Source organism: Punica granatum, chromosome 2 (genome assembly GCF_007655135.1).
Source record: "Punica granatum isolate Tunisia-2019 chromosome 2, ASM765513v2, whole genome shotgun sequence".
NCBI lineage: Eukaryota > Viridiplantae > Streptophyta > Magnoliopsida > Myrtales > Lythraceae > Punica > Punica granatum.
Window position 1 is genome coordinate 14,377,737 of NC_045128.1, and position 16,099 is coordinate 14,393,835.

The following is a 16,099-nucleotide window of genomic DNA, read 5'->3' on the forward strand; positions in this document are numbered from 1 at the left end:
TCAAGTTCAGGAACTGAGTTGCTCATTCAATTCATAATAGTTATTCCGATCTTTTATAGCTAAAATGGTATACTTTATAAGTTTTGTAGGTTACTCGACCTGAAGATGTTCCATTATTCATACCAACTCTAACGATTTCTAATCAAGTGCAGGTATGCATACTGAAATCAACTATATCATATTAGCTTGGTTGTAAAATCCACTATAATATACTATATTGTGCAATGGATTACAGGAAAATTGGACCTATGGATAGGGGATGGCTCCAAGTAGGCCATATGTATATGCACCAACAGTGAGACCCCCACCTCACAGGCTAAGCATGCAAAATCCATCTCCAACACTACCTGTGAGACCCCCACCTCGCAGGCCAAGCATGTAATATCCATTTCGATCTCCTCTACCACCTGTTCAGATAAGACAACAGTTAAGGAGTCCCTTTCAGCAACCAAATCCATCTCCTCAACCACCTGTTCAGCATGGTCCTCCAACAATCACCCCTGCACCATTTGACATTAAGGGGCAGAATCGTGTGACAAGTGAATCTGTGCAGCCATCAACCAAGGTCACAAGGGCTATGTCAAAGAAGATGGCCTCATCACCCAACTCCAACAACCAGTCGTGATAGGTTTCAATATGCATGTTTGTCTTTTGGGTAGGGAAGTTTTTGACAATGCCAAAAATGTATAGCTCTGTCAAGCACAATGGCTTTTAAAGCAGTTGTGAAACACAAGTACATCAATGAAGTAGTTGTATATGGTTAGTCTTTTAGGTAGGGATGTTTGTCTTTTGGGTAGGGAAGTTTTTGTCAATGCCAGAAATGTATAGCTCTGTCAAGTACAATGGCTTTTAAAGCAGTTGTGAAGCACAAGTACATCAATGAAGCAGTTATATATGGTTCTGAAGCACTTTTAAAGAAATGACAAAGTTAAAGCAGTTGTATATGGTTCTGATGCACTTTTACTGATACACAAAGTTAAAGCAGTAGCAAAGTAAGGACATTCTTGCAGAATAACAGTACTTTCATTGCTTGATTCATCATTCGATACAAACACCATAGGAGTTGCTTCAAACAAGAATATCAGAATGTAAAGCAACTCCAGAACAACCGGTCTCATATCACTCTCACACCACACTTCATTCGCACCACCAGAACAATCACCAAACCCATAAACACAACCAATATTCCCAAAATCCAACAAACAATTCTAAGTCTATTCAGCAGTTTCTCATTGGAGATATTCCTCCTCCGCATACGACTAATTAACCTCTGCTCCTCAGAAACCATGGATGAGCTCCCAAGCAGATCTTCCCATTCGAAGTACCCACAGCTCCTTCTCTCGTTCTTCCAAAATGGGCATCGATAGAATGCTCTTCCAGGGTTTGCTTTAGTGTAAGAAGTCATCTTTGCAGCTCTTACCCCATAATTGCAACCCTTTAGTGTAAGAAGTCATCTTTGCAGCTCTTACCCCACAATTGCAGAAGACCGATGTGGCTCCAGTAATGCTTGAGCTGCTGTAAGTCGTGCTCCTTGGATAATAGCTCTCTTTCCCGGCAATAGGATCACTTGCGCCATCCGAATTGCACCATCGAGAGTGCGATTGAGAGTATGAACTCATTGAGACCTTCAATTTCTCCCTATCCGTTACTGCAACAAAGCCAAATTTGAGGGAATTGGAAATTAGGGTTAGGGATTAAATTTCGATTTCCAGTAAAAAGGGGCAAGTTGGGGGAGAAGGTCGACGACAAACGATGTCGTTTGACCTGTCTGGGGAGGGGGCAAAATGACGTCGTGTGCGATACTGGCCATCACCGTGATTAAAAAATAATTGTCGACAACGGCGTTAACGCCAGGTCGGAGGCCAGGTCATCTTTTTGTCAAGGGGGAAAACGAAGGGACAAAAATGGTAGACGGAATGATAACGTTTGGGGTAAAATGGTGGCAAAAATAAGCCAGGAGCAAAAATTGTGCCAATGGAATAAGTCAAGGATGACAGTGGTAGTCTACTTTTTAAAGGGTCTCCTTATTCTAGCAACACTTTTTATTAATTCCCACCGTCGATCGTCTCCTCCACCCACAGCCGTCCGATCGTCTCCTTCAGGTTTCGCAGAAGAGCGAAACCAAATGAAGGAACGAAACAGCGACAAACATCAAAAGCGCTTTCTGTTCTTGTCCTCCTCCTCCAATCCATTCACTGCTACAATATCTACCCAGAAAACCTAGCCATCGATTTCTAGCACTGTTTATTCTCCATCCGTAGCTTTGCTTCCTCTGCTCGGCCGGATTCTGTCGATCCATTCCAGCCGCTTCGGGCTGCACCCAGCTGCAAATCTCAAGCTGAGCAGCCGGGCACTGCTTCAAAATTTCAAATTTGGAGGACCCCGATTGAACTCTGGTGCCGAGGCCCGTGCTGGGTCCCCTTCGTTTCTTGGGTCCCTTCCCTTTCTTGAAGGTTAATTGAGTCCTGATAGCTGGTTCAGCTACAAATACAGGGAATTTGAGCTCGGATTCGATGGGGGGAAGGGGAGGATCCGGGCAAGGAGAAGCAATCGGATACGGCTGCAAATGCAGATGCCGCAACACCCCGCCAAGAAGCTAGCGAGACAGCTCGATTTCACAGGGTTTAGCGGGGACCATCGGGGGAGGCAGCTCAGTGCTGCCGGCGCATCCAGAGACATAGACGCCGTTCAAACTAAGGAGGCTTGGCTGCAAACTGGCCCGGCCCTGGCCCGCCTCGGCCTGTCCCTCTAAGGGTACCTCATCCCACAGTTAGGGCAGTGTGGGTTTCTCTATTTCAACCTTCTTTCAGTCATTCGTTACCAATTTTTTTGGGCTCCCATTGGCATTTCTGCGACTGCATGGTGATGCTTTTGGTTTATTGATGATTGATGTAGTTCAAAATTGAAGCTTGAGGCAGTGTTATTTGCTGGTGACTTGATGAAACCAGTGTCTCCTCTGAAAGTTTTAGGATTTTTGTGTCCATTTAGATGATTTGCGTTGCTTATTTTCATGGAAATTATCAAATCAGTTTCAACCATTCTCAAGAATCATTGTTTTTTTGTCCAATTTACTAATTTAAAGAGTATATGGCCCTTTTTTTTTTTGCCATCTGGGCATTATTTTCTCGCAAGCAATTCACTTCCTTCCAGAGAAGTAACTTGAGTACGTAGTTGCCTGAAAGGATAGACTTGTCGAAGTTTGTTGTGTTATAACCAATGATGTGATCTTTTATATTGGGCTAGTATAGATTTTACCTAATGGGGATCCAATACGTGATTGCTCCTTTTGTTGTTAAAGTCTAGAGCTATGTTGAAGAAGGAATGTTATCTGGATTTACAGCACTAAAAGCGCATCTTTTCGTTCTTTTGTTTCATCTTGCTGGTTATATCTGTTTTCATTCATTATTCTTTTCGATAAGCTCCGAAGGTATCATTCATTGTTATAGTCAAAGCAGTATCAACTGCACAGTGACTTTGATTGGCATTGTTTTAGTACCTTGCCTACCGACTGGGCTTACGGGTCCCATTTGTATCTTAACGGTGACCTAGCGTGAATTTGTTTATGAACAATTTGAGATTTGTGTATGACTAGTCTTTCAAAAAATCAAAACCTTTTGCGTAGCTTCCGGAGTGGGACTGGCAGCATGCATATTTGGCTGATATGCTATGCTTCTTTTCTTCAGCAAATTGAATCCCCTAAGGCAAGACCAAGATCGAATGTAGATGGAAAAGATGGCACGCCAAAGAAACAAAAGCAGTGCAACCGTAAACGTTCGCGATGCTTGAAGCTGCAAGTACCCTCATCTAAGAAAGTTTTTAGTGATGTCTCATTGAAAATGCATTTATTTGCTGGTATTTTGAATGCTTCTTGTCATTGTTATCCTGTAAAGATATTATTGCACTGTGAAGAGAATAGGCATTTCATCATGTTTGACAAAGCATTAATTTAATAGGTTTTGTTTTCAAACTATCAATGAGAAAAGGGTTATAGTTCTTGGATGATTTGTTCTTTGAAAATAAGATCACTGAAGTGTTAGCATTTCTGTAAACAATTAAATATTTCAGTCTTATCTGTTAATGCTACGTAAGATTACTACTCTGTGTAAAAACCGTACCCCTTGCTCTGCTTTTTCCTGTCAAATGGAGAAAACCTAACTTGTCTGCTCAGAAATATATGTTTTTGATAGGTTACATCCCACTTATTGATAAAGAAGAAAAGAATGTATTATTCTGTAGGTTCACTTGCATTACATGCATGAAATTCAGCTTGAGGTGCAGCTTTGTTCCCTATTCTCATTGATCAGATACTTGGGCACTCTAAGTGCTAGGTGGGAGATAGAGTCATGATATTGATGCTTGTTGCCATAAAATTTTGAGCAAAGTAACCTATCGTGGAGGCTATTTAAAAAAAAACTTATTTTTCAGATAACCAAGTCTCAAGTAAAATGATAGGTGCTAGGTCCACTACGTAAAAAATTGCATCAGTTAAAATGATATCGGTCTCATTTGGTTGCGACAACCATGAACATTAATGTGGTCAATGGCATGTACATATATGATAAGAAATACTGTCCATATCTACTTAGATTTTAATATTAATACTCAGTGTTTTCTCATTTTGGTTGATTAAATTGTCTTTTTAGAAAACAAACTTTTTGTCCTACAGATAAATTTATGAGTGTGGTGATCTGAGTTTTCACTGAGATAATAATATATATATCTTTTTTTTTCTTTTTTTCTTTTTTGGTGAATGCTTGCATCACTTTTATGGGTGGAGCGGCAGTTCCACAGTTAATGCATACAAAAGGAATTCATCATGTTTTATCTTTTCCCCTTTGTTGACCTGCGTCCTGTATTATTGACCTGTTTTGCATAGCTGACAGAGATTGGGTCCAATTTTGTTTTTTTTTGTTTTTTTTTGTTTTCTGAATATGAATGCACATGTTTCTGTTTAATAGTGTTTTTCTGCGTACAAAATCGCCTGTCTTGTTCCTCTTCATCTTCATATAATAAGCTTCAGCTTCTCTGCCTGCTTTTCATGAAAATAGAGGAAAAGAGTAAAGAGGTGATGATGATCTGTGGAGAAGAAGAAATTTTAATCAGAACTTAGCAGGCACAAGGGGCTGTCCATAGCTTGGCGTGGTGGCTCCAAGAAGCTGCAGCCTTAGCTCGGCTCCTTGTTTGTCTGATCAGAAGCCAGAGTCTGAGCCTCATTAAGTAAAGATTACTCTTTGTGGGCATTGGGAAGCAAGGAAAATTCACTGGAGTCTTTCTGAGGGTTTTCTTGGTTCTCCAACTTATTAGTTTAAGAATTGAGGCTTTGCTCTTGAGAAGCCATTGATGGTGGCCTTCTCCAAAAAACAGCGGAGCCAGTGATTTCTCAAACTATTTGATTTTTAAAGTTTCACCAGTTTTTCTCAATAGAGATAACAGCAACAGCAACAAGCAAGCACTGATTTCTACATTCATTTTGCTTGTATGCGTACCTTCCAAACCCAAAAACAAAAGCAAAAGATACTTCTGCAAGACATATATCACCATCACCATCAACTTCATCATCATCATCATCTTCGCTACCAAAGAGATACAACAGATACTTCTTCCTACAGAGATAGAAACTATGAAGGCACAATGAGGACTTCCGCAGACTGAAAATCGGAAAATTTACAGTCACAAGGAGGTATTTGTAGTTTGGCATGGTGGCTTTGAAAAGCTGCAGCCACTGCAGAGTACCGCACTTGCACTCAGCCGCCTAACTGGTTTTGTCATCAATGCTATTGTTATTATTATTATTATTATTATTGAAGAATGAAAAGCGAAAAATCCGTCTCTCTGACCCTGTTTACCTGTGATGATGGGGAACGGAAAACTATTAAAGCATTATTTGCTTATGGGAGTAGTTGATTCACCTGACTCTGATGTTGGAAGAGTGCGCTATACTATGAGGCAGTGATGATTATGCAAACAAAAATTTATAATAAACTATGGACAGTGGCAGTCCTGGTGAGGTTCTGCTGGTCCTATGCCTTTACTTGCCTGGAAATAAATTCCCAAAATCTGAGCCTCCAACATCTGTTCCTTTAATGCTTGTGCTAATACCTCAGGGTCCATTCTTGAGCATGTTCGGGGAGGCTTAAGAATCCCAGCTCTTCATTTAGGGATGCATTTTTAAAGGTTCATCTATTCCTTCTTTGTCAGTAGTCCCTTGGTATATATTGAACATCTGTGATCGGAAGCTGAGCTGATGATTACTCAAAAATCTGTTTCCTGAAAAACCATTGATTTCTGAAAGTTCACCAGATTTGTCTGGTACCAAAGAAGAAAGTGAAAACCATATGCTATGAGAAGCTTACGAGCTTTATCTATTCGTTCATTCTTTCATTCAACTATTTATTTATTTATTTATGAGTTCCTCGAGGAACAGGATCTATGCACGTGTGCCATTTTAGTTCTGGTGAAATGCCTGCTATGTGGCATGGATCCTTTTTGATGAACAAGGAAAAGGGGGCGATGGGGATTCGAGGAGAAGAATTGGAAGGAATTTTGCAGGCATGAAAGAGCGTCCTGTAGCTTGGCATGGTGGCTTCGGAATGCCACAGCCATGGCAGGGCTCCTCTCACATTGTCTGATCAAAGTCAGAATCTGAGCCTCAGAGTTTCACTTTGCATGGCCGTCCTTTCCACAGCAGGGATCTTTCAATTGCCTCCCCGTGGAAGGGTAAAATGGTCAGGTAACGAGATGGTAAGATGGTCAAACTAGTGAAAGCGGGGCACTAAAAATGCGGTCAGAGCTTCCACTAGGGTTCACGAAGTTTTTCTTCCACAAGCTCATTAGTTTAAGTATGAGGCTCTGCTCTCAGAGAAGACCTCTCAGGCAACGGCCACCTCTGGCTCCGGTCAGCCGGCTGCCCTTCTCTGATTGGTAGCGGTGCCGATGATTATGCACAAAATATTTTCTATTTTCCTAACTTCTGCTGGTTCTCGTACCGGTGAAAGGGAAAGCGAAAAGGAAGGGAACAATGTCAATGTCTGTGTGTGCGGGTATGATTACCATGATGCTTCAGCAATATAATAATAATAATTTATGATTATTATTTTATTATTCTTCATCATCATCTTCTGATCTTCATCATTTACATTGCCAGCACCTATCACTGCCATCAGGAAAACAAGCTCTCGCTACGATAACCTTCCTTCTCTTCTTCTTCTAATTCCTCTTCCCTATTCCTATCCATGTTATTAAGAGGCGATGACAGTGTTAGTTACACAGTGCTTAGGGGTGTGCATGGGTACCGAGTATATCCGAAACCAGTCGGAACCTACCCGTTAGCTAGGGTCCGGGTAGCTCGTATTGAAAATGGGGTAGGGTCCGGGTATTAAAATAAGAAACCGGTGAAAATCGGTTCTGGTTCCTGTTTACAGGGTACCCAGAACCGAAATCGGTACCCGGACCCTATTAATAGTTACTAACTAAAAAAAAAAAAGGAAGGTAAAGTTACAGATCGCTGAGTTGCTCCTGGCCCTCCTCTTCCTCTTCCCTTCTTCCTATCTTCTCTCCCTCACCTCCAACGAGTCCACCAGCAGCCTCTTCGCCGCCATCCTCCCCGTAATTCGCCTCTGTCCATGAAGACGCCGCCTCCATCTTGCTCGCCTCAAGGAAGCGGAAGAGGGTCGCCCAGTTGCACGAACCCGATCTTGGGGGTCATGCCTTCCTCGCGGGGGCAAAGATTTCTTGGACCCCAATCGGAGCCTCGACTCGTACATCAATTCTTTCAACATGGCGGCCTCCACCTTCGAGTGGCTCTTTGGCCTGCTCGACCCCCTGCTCGATTGTCGGGAACCCGTGGGCTCCCCGCTTAACCCCTCCACAGAGTTCCAGTTAGGAATTGGGCTCTTCCGATTGGCCACAGCCCACAAGTAGTAGCTATAGTGATATTTCTTGGCTCTGTAGACCGACCAGCAAGCACCAGGTACCCGGAATAAAAAAAAAATTTACAGGTTCCACCGGATACTCGGAACCTGTGCGGGTAGGTTCCGGTTCCAGGATTCAACAGGGTAGGGTCCGGTTCTAAAATCTTCGAACGTATCCCTTACAAATTAGGATCCGGGTATTGTGAAAAAAAAGGGTATCCGGAATCGATGACCCCTAACAGTGATGGTGATTAAGTAATTGCAGGCGCAGAGAGCTGTCCGTAGCTTGGCGTGGTGGCGCTGAAAAGCCGCAGCCATGGCGGGGCTCCTTCGACATGTTTGATCAAAGGTGAATCTGAGCCTCCAGCACTTTCTGGTTCATCATTTTCGCTTTTCTCGATTTTTTAGTTTTTTCATCTTTTATTGTTTCCCTCAACTGAAAGCGTAATTCTCTTTAACCAAAAAAAAGGCTTAATTCTCAACCGAATTAATGATTTTGTATTAAGTGCGAAATAATTATTTATTATTTTGGTAAAAGCACACATTAATTATCTTTTCCCCCAAATTCCAATTTTTTTCCATTTTCAAAAACTGATGTTTCAAAACTATCCTTTCGTTTCCCAGCTGTAATCTACTTTCTATAGTTATTATATAGAGCTAACCATTCTATAATTTGGTCCTCGAATAAAAGCTATCTGGAGGTTTGTGGGAAGATCTATCCTTGAATGGAAGCTGTTTGGTTTGCGGGAAGTTCTAAAGCGCAATACTATCACTTCTCTAAACCTTGATGAATAAATAAATGAATAAATTCCGCTGGGAGGGATTGAATTGAATGCAAGTGAAAGTAGCAGAGATATGATCAAGGATGAGGCTCCGCTCTCAGAGGGGTGACCATGGCGGCTTCCATCTGGTTCCCCTGCCTCCTTGGATTGTTAGCGGAGCCGATGATTTCTCTATGCCTTGCCTTCTCAGATTGTTGATGATTTCTCATGCTTGATGCCGTCTCTCGTTTTCAAAAGCCTTATCAGTTTCTCTGTCCAGGAGAAAGAAAAACCGGAAGGAGGAAAAAATAAAAATGGTGATTTAACTTTGAAGGGGAAGGGCCTTGGCTCTTCCTTTGACTAGTGAAGGAATTATATATTAATCTTTCAGCGGGGAGTGATGTATTGGCCACTCTTTCCTTGTGCTGAAGAGACAAAAACAAGCTAAGGTAGATAGTTACATGCACATACATATGGCTCACCCATGCTTTCAATCAGCATAGTAGGTGAGGGGGCTGTGATGATTATGTTATGTTAGGCAAAACTGAAAGAATTGTCAGTATCTTGGCATGGCGATTCGTAGGGTCGTGTTGCAGCCATGGCGGGGTTCCTCTCTTTGACTTTTTTGCCTGAAAATATTTGAATCTGAGCCCCAACGCACTGATCTGCTGGCTCTTCTTTTCCTCTCTGAAGTCTATTATCTGCTGCCAAGAGCCTTGAAAGCCTGCCTCCTCTCTTTCTCTTCAATATTGTTAGTCTGACAATGAGGCTATGCTATCTGAAAATACTTAATTAACAGAAATTTCTGGTTCTGCCTGGCTTGTCTCCCTTCTCTGATTGATAGCGGAGAATGGAGGTAGATAAGAGTAGATGAGCTTATTTTTGGAGCACCTTGGTTTGCAATCTTGAAAACGTATACTAAAACGGGATATTTAAGAAGAAACCATCTGTTTTACTTAAATCAGCAAAATTGGAATCTCGATTGATGCAGTTCAATTGTCTTTTTCTGTATTTTCCCTTAGGGGAAATACAGGGTCATGGGAGTCCGAGAACGTGGGACCCCTTGGCTCCAAGTCGAGGGCATTGCCTCCCCCTTGCACTCATTTGTAAACATGAAAAGGTAGTTTGCAAAGATCTGGCCTCCATCACACTCCTTGGGGACTGGCCAGGTTGGTCAGGCCTTGCTAGACAAAGATGGTTTTTAAGAAAAACAAAATGAATTCTTGAAAATTTTACAAAACAATGTTTTGTGAAACCATACTAGATTTGTTATTTTGGAAAAGAGAAGCATTCACCAAAGGACTGGAAAATAATCAACATGGTTTGGTTCAAGCGGTTCAGTGTCCCTTAAACAAGGTCTTGGGTAAGAGTTTTGTAAATTGAGAAACTCCAGGATTGGGAGAGCCGTAAACCTTCTTGGGCCGACCTAACTCGAACCTGGATTAGTCGGGGTTCCATTGGCTTCCCGATACCAGGTGGAGGGCACTGAAAAAGGATTGAGATAATATTATGCCGTAGGGAGCTTCTATGGTTACCCGAAGCGGTTCTTTCCCATCACTTTAAGAGTGCGTTTAGATTTAGAGTTGAGTTGAGTTGAGTTTTGGTTTTAATTGGTTTGTAATGATTGTATTGTTGAATTATGAGAAAAAGTGTGAAAAAGTAATAAATAATTGAGAGAAAGTAATGATTGCGTTGTTGAATTGTGAAAAAGTAATAAATAGTTGAGAGAATTTAATATTAAAAATTGAATTGAATGGTTAAAAAAATTTTAAAAATGAAAAAAAGTAATGATTGTAATGTTGAAGTGAAGATAAGTGGAGTTGAGTTGAGTTAAAAAATTTTTGAAAAACAAACACACCCTAAGTAATCCTGGCAAATTGATTAGCTCAAGTAGCGGCTACTAAGTGACCATAGAAATTCTTCTATGCTGCATGTGCATACTTAATGATCCTTAATGCCTATAGACTTTGCAGGGTGTATGCTCTGCTGTTAAAAACCAAACATCGCCCTGTTGTGGATCATCACCATATCGCCTTTTTTAAGCTCCAGTTGTCATGGTTATTTCTTGTAAAAAAGTGCAAAGAAAGAGAGGCAATGAAGATCTGTGGAGAAGAAAAGTTGATGAGGAATATCTCAATATTCAGGCAAACAAAGAGCTGTTTGTATCTTGGCATGGCGGCTTTGAGAAGCTGCAGCCATGGAAGCACGCCTATTTCCTGATCAGTCAGAAACTGAGCCTCTATAACTAAAGACTATTCTTTCTTTGGTCCCAAAAGGCTTCTTGAAGTGACTTAGACCATTGCAATGGGGTTTCTATGTTTTTGTCTTCCAACCTCGCTAGTGTCTGAAAAGGTGCTCTTGGAAAAGCCAAAAAATGGCAGCCTACGGCTCTGGGCCAGCAGGTTGCCCTTCTCTTATCAAGAGTTCCTAAAATTTTGCTTTTAAAAAGTTCTTTTTTGAAGATTTATTTGAATTTGGCCTTTAGAGTTTGTCATGTCTTACTTTGGCCACTATAATCAAGAACATTCCACTTTTCTTTCAGTTATAAGGGAGGCCCACGGACATATTTTAATAGCTAATAAAGGGATACGGGTAGTCCCACAACAAGTATCGAACCTAGGCAAAAGCATGCGCCACTATGCTTCAACCTCTTTGATAGCATTCAATTTTAGAGTATGGCTCTGCTCCCAAAGAAGCTGGTGGCTTTTGATTTCAATGAGTTCCCTCTATGGTCGGTAGCAAAGTACATTATCTCTAAAACTCAAGAAGGTATTGTAATGGTATACCACATGGCATTATGCCACAAGGCACGTAGACAATTCTATTTTTGTCGACAATAGGTATTTTCATGATATTTTTAAAAAGCTATACTTAAAGAGTTTATTGGTTTGTGACACGAGCCGCGTGGTATACCGGTATACATATAAGATTTTCTCCTAATACTCTCAGTTGTTCAAACTTTACTTTCTCGATTTGGAGACTTCGATGGAGATCCCCTGCAAGGCTTTGTCATGAATAAATAAATAAATAAATCAGGCTGCAAGTGTGCATTAGATATCTGATCAAACAGAAGCTTAACTAGTTTACCATATGTTGCTTCTGAATGTTGCTGCTTGGACCATCTGGCTACAAATATGAAAATAACACCACTCATGATTAGGCCAGCAATCTACTAGTAACTGGTATCTCCTTTTCCACTTCAGCCTGGCTTGGCAATAACAAACCAGCGCCTAAGGGATTTTGCTGCCTTTTAACTAAAATTAATTTTGCGAAGTGGGATTAACTCTCAACACAGCAATTTTGGTTAATCCTGACAGTGCTGCTCAACTCATTGAGTTCCCCCATGTCCAAAATTTGGAAAACGTAAGCAATGATGAGGCTGGTGACAAATAAAACTTCAGAATGCCCGTATATCAGCATGGCGGAACAAGTGTCTGCTGCAGCCATGGCGGGTTTCCTCCCGTCACTTGCTGGTCTTTACTCTAATATAAGCTCCCACCGTCACTATAGCCTAATAGATGCAATGTAAATCTGTTTTCTTTGGAGGTGATCATTGGCTTTCCTTCTAAATGTTTGCCATCTTTTTTGGGTAAATATCATATTGCTTCCCTGAAGTTCATACTTTCCCGTCTCAGTTTACCTCCCATTATCAGTTCCGTAAGTTTTAATGATATAGCTCTGCTCTTGATGAAGCTGGCGACTTCTTGTTGCAATTTGTTGCCCTTTCGGTTGCTAGTAGGACCCATGACTGTAAAATTCTCCATTTTTCCGATATTCTCTGTTCCAAATTCCAATGCTTACCTAGCAAAAGGGATGAAAAAAGGAAAGAAAAGAAAAATGTGCGAATATCTATGAATATATACTTTCTGTGAGGGATTGCAAACTCTGGCTTTTCTCTTGTAGCTGCAGCCTGCAGCTGCTTTATCATCTTCTTCACCCCTCCATTCCTTAAGCAGAAAGAAAAAAAAAATCCATTTTCTGGCAGAGAGGACCATCCATACCTTGGCATGGCGGCTCCATAGGAGCTGCAGCCATGGGGTTGTCCTTCTTGACAATTAATCATGACTTGGAGTCTCACTGGGTTTCTTCATTTGTGGAGTTTTACATAGACCACAAAAATTGTGCAGGACAACTGGCTTTAACAGCCATCTTACATTGTCCGTATAAGATTAACTGCTGTAGCTTTATCATGTCCCTCATTTATTGTGGATATATAATCAGCCTGCTGTTGGTTCTAGTGCAATTCAGCTTGGGAGGGAGTGAGTTACACTCCAATTGAATGTTCTCATGAAGATGAAAAGAGAGGAGAAGAAAGGGAAAGGAAAAGAGACCAAAAATACATAATTTTGAAAATAGGAATGAGGATTTTCAAAGAAGAAAAGTAAAAAATTTGGCAGGCAAAGAGAGCAGTCCAAGGCTTGGCATGGTGGCAATGAAAAGCCGCAGCCATGGCAGGATTTCTTAACGTTTCTCTTATCAAAATCAGAATCTGAGCCTCATATAATCGGTTATGCCCCATTTGGAATCAATTCTTGCTACACCCTGTTTAGAATCAAATCTTGTAAGAAATGACTTCGATTCAGTTCATTTCAATTTGATTCTATTCGATTAAATTCAATTGTAAATGAATTGTGTTGTTTGGAAAATTAAGGAATTAAACTGAACTGAATTGAATTATCTTATTTGGAATGCATTTGAAAGAGAGTAAAATTTGTTTCAAAAATATTTTTAAAATTTAAAAATTAAGGTTGTTAGCTCCAAATGAATTGAATTCTGGCTAAAGGTTGTTGATTTTGGCCCGATTTGAATTCCAATGTAAGTCTTGCATTTTTTAAACAATTCTTGTGTCATTTTGATACCAAATAGCAAAATTCAATTGAATTCTGGTAAAATGAATTGAATTCTTTCATTTTTTAGGATTCCAAACAGAATTCAGTTCATTTCAATTTGACTCGATTCAATTCAATTCAATTTTAAATGAATTTTGTTTGGAACACTAATGTATTTAACTTAAGTGAATTGAATAATCTCGTTTGCAATGCACTTTTAAATAATGTAGAATTCAAAATTAAGGTCAGTAGTTCCAAATGAATTGAATTCTGGCTAAATCTTGTTGATTTATTGGCCCGATTTGAAATTTAGCGTAAATCTTGCATTTTTTAAAGAAATCTTGTGACATTTGCATTTGAAACAACAGTTCAATTGAATTAATGTGAAATTAATTGAATTCTGACATTCTGGAGGATTTCAAACAGACCATAGGGGCCATTTAGTTCAAGTATTGTCATATTCAGTTTAAGGCTTGCGTGGTGGCTATGAAAAGCCGCAGCCACGACCCATGGCAGGATTATTTCAAGTTTTGCTTGATCAAAATCTGAATCTGAGCCTCATAATCAGTTAGGGATCGTTTGGTTCGAGTATTGTTATATTCAATTCAAGGCTATGCGTGGTGGCTATAAGAAGCCACAGCCATGGCTCATGTCTGGACGACGTCAATTTTGCATGATTAAAATCGCTAGCTGAGCCTCATATAATGAGTTAGTGGCCATTTGGCTGGAGCATTGTTATACTCAGTCTAGGGCTTGGCGTGGCGGCTACGAAAAGCTGCAGCCATGGCCCATGGCAGGATTCCTTCAATTTTGCCTGATAAAAATCGGAATTGAGCCTCATATAATCAATTAGGGCATGTTTGGTTCGAGCATTGTTATATTTCCATTGGAGTTGGAAAAAGCTATAGAATATTCCCTTTTTCAATCTCCGTCAAATTTGCCCTTTTTCCTGGAAATTATCTTACGGCCCCCTTTGTCTCTATGATTTTATTCTTCTTCTGCCTTCCCTTGAATTTTGCCCTCCTTAGTTAAGTTTGGTACACTGGAATCGAAAGGAATGGATATTTCATCCTTTCATCCATTTCTCTCTTTAGTGTCTCATTATGAGTTGGAAAGAGCATTCCATTAACATGATCTTTTTTTTCCAAATTGATTGCATGATATTTCCATAAAAAACTTGAGTTATCCGCGTTCCATCATTTCAACTAGCTTTTATTCAAGTATGATATATTTTCTTTGAAAAGAATAGAGCTGATGAGGAATTTGTGGAGTTGCATGGTTGGAAGCAATTCACAGGGCATAAAGCGCTGCATGGCTTGGCATGGCGGCTTTGAACAGCTGCAGTCCTGGCGGTGCTTCTTTGATTGTCTGATCAAAGTAGGAATCCGAGCCTTGGTGACTAAGGACTGCTCTTCCATGGCTCGGGAAGGAAGGCCAATTCACTCAAGCACTATTACTTTGAGATGAGGCTAGCTTGGGAAGACATTATTGGCAGCAGTCTCCAGAACCAGCTGGTAGGTTGCTTTTCTCTGGTCGATAACAGAGATTGATGATTTCATAGACTTTTTCACTGACCAGCACCAACAACACATACATACATTCATATATATAGGAAGAGGAAAAGGAGAGGGAGGAAAGGTAGGGGAGGGAGAATTATGGAAGGGAAAGGAAAGGATGCATATACATGTAAGTCTGGAAATAAGACGTGTGAAGGGGCGATGAAGATTTGTAAAGAAGAAAAACTGAAAATGTGGCAGGCGGGAAGAGTGTTCGCAGCTTGGCATGGCAGCTAACGAAAGCTGCAGCCATGGCTGGCTTCCTCCAAGGCCTGATCAAAATTGGAATCTGAGCCCCAAAAAGTCACAGTTAATGGTTCAATAAAATCTTGATAGATTTTTCCCTCCAAATTGAGTCCTATCATGCCTGCTGGATGATGGCCTTCTTCAGATAGAATCGAGCTTATGACTTCTCAGAAGTTTGTATTCTGAAAAGTTTGACTTTCAAAACTTCACCAGATTCACCTGGTAAATATGAAGGGGAACAGCAGACAAAACCAGAAATTATATCGTGTTTCATCAGCCTTTTTGTGTAAGAAGAATGAGGCTCTGCTCTTGGAGAACCCATATTGCTCCAGCCAGTGAGTTGCTCTTCTCCGATTGATAGCGGAACTGATGATTTCTTGAAATCTTTGGAAAATTTTGAACGCCCCTTAGTCACACCCAAAAGGTAAATCAATAAAAATAAACACACACTTGTTTATGTACTTCCCCATACAAAACGAACCCAAAGGCTTATCTGCAACATTCTGTCCACCATCTATGTTGTCGTCGTCATCGTTGCCTCTGCAATGAAGTCAGAACATTTTTCCTGCAAGCGAAATTACACAATGTGAAGGGTTGATGAGGATTTATGGAGGAAAAAAGCAGAAACTTTTACAGGTGCTCAAAGCTGACTGTACCTTGGTGTGGCAGCTCCAAGAAGCTGCAGCCATGCTGGGGTTTGCTCAATTTGCCTGATGTAAGGATCATTTTTGCCAGAAAAATGGTTGGAGGGGTAGGGGATGGATTGCATTTTACTCTACTATCATTTAATGCTGTGC

General features: G+C 40.7%; 1 long non-coding RNA gene across 1 annotated transcript; it reads left to right on the forward strand.

The window, feature by feature from the left end:
• The first annotated feature begins 2,079 nt into the window (after window positions 1-2,079).
• LOC116197503 lies at window positions 2,080-6,373 on the forward strand. Its single transcript, XR_004155054.1, has 2 exons — window positions 2,080-2,780; window positions 3,684-6,373. It is a non-coding gene; the product is annotated as an uncharacterized LOC116197503 (long non-coding RNA).
• The last annotated feature ends 9,726 nt before the right edge of the window (window positions 6,374-16,099 follow it).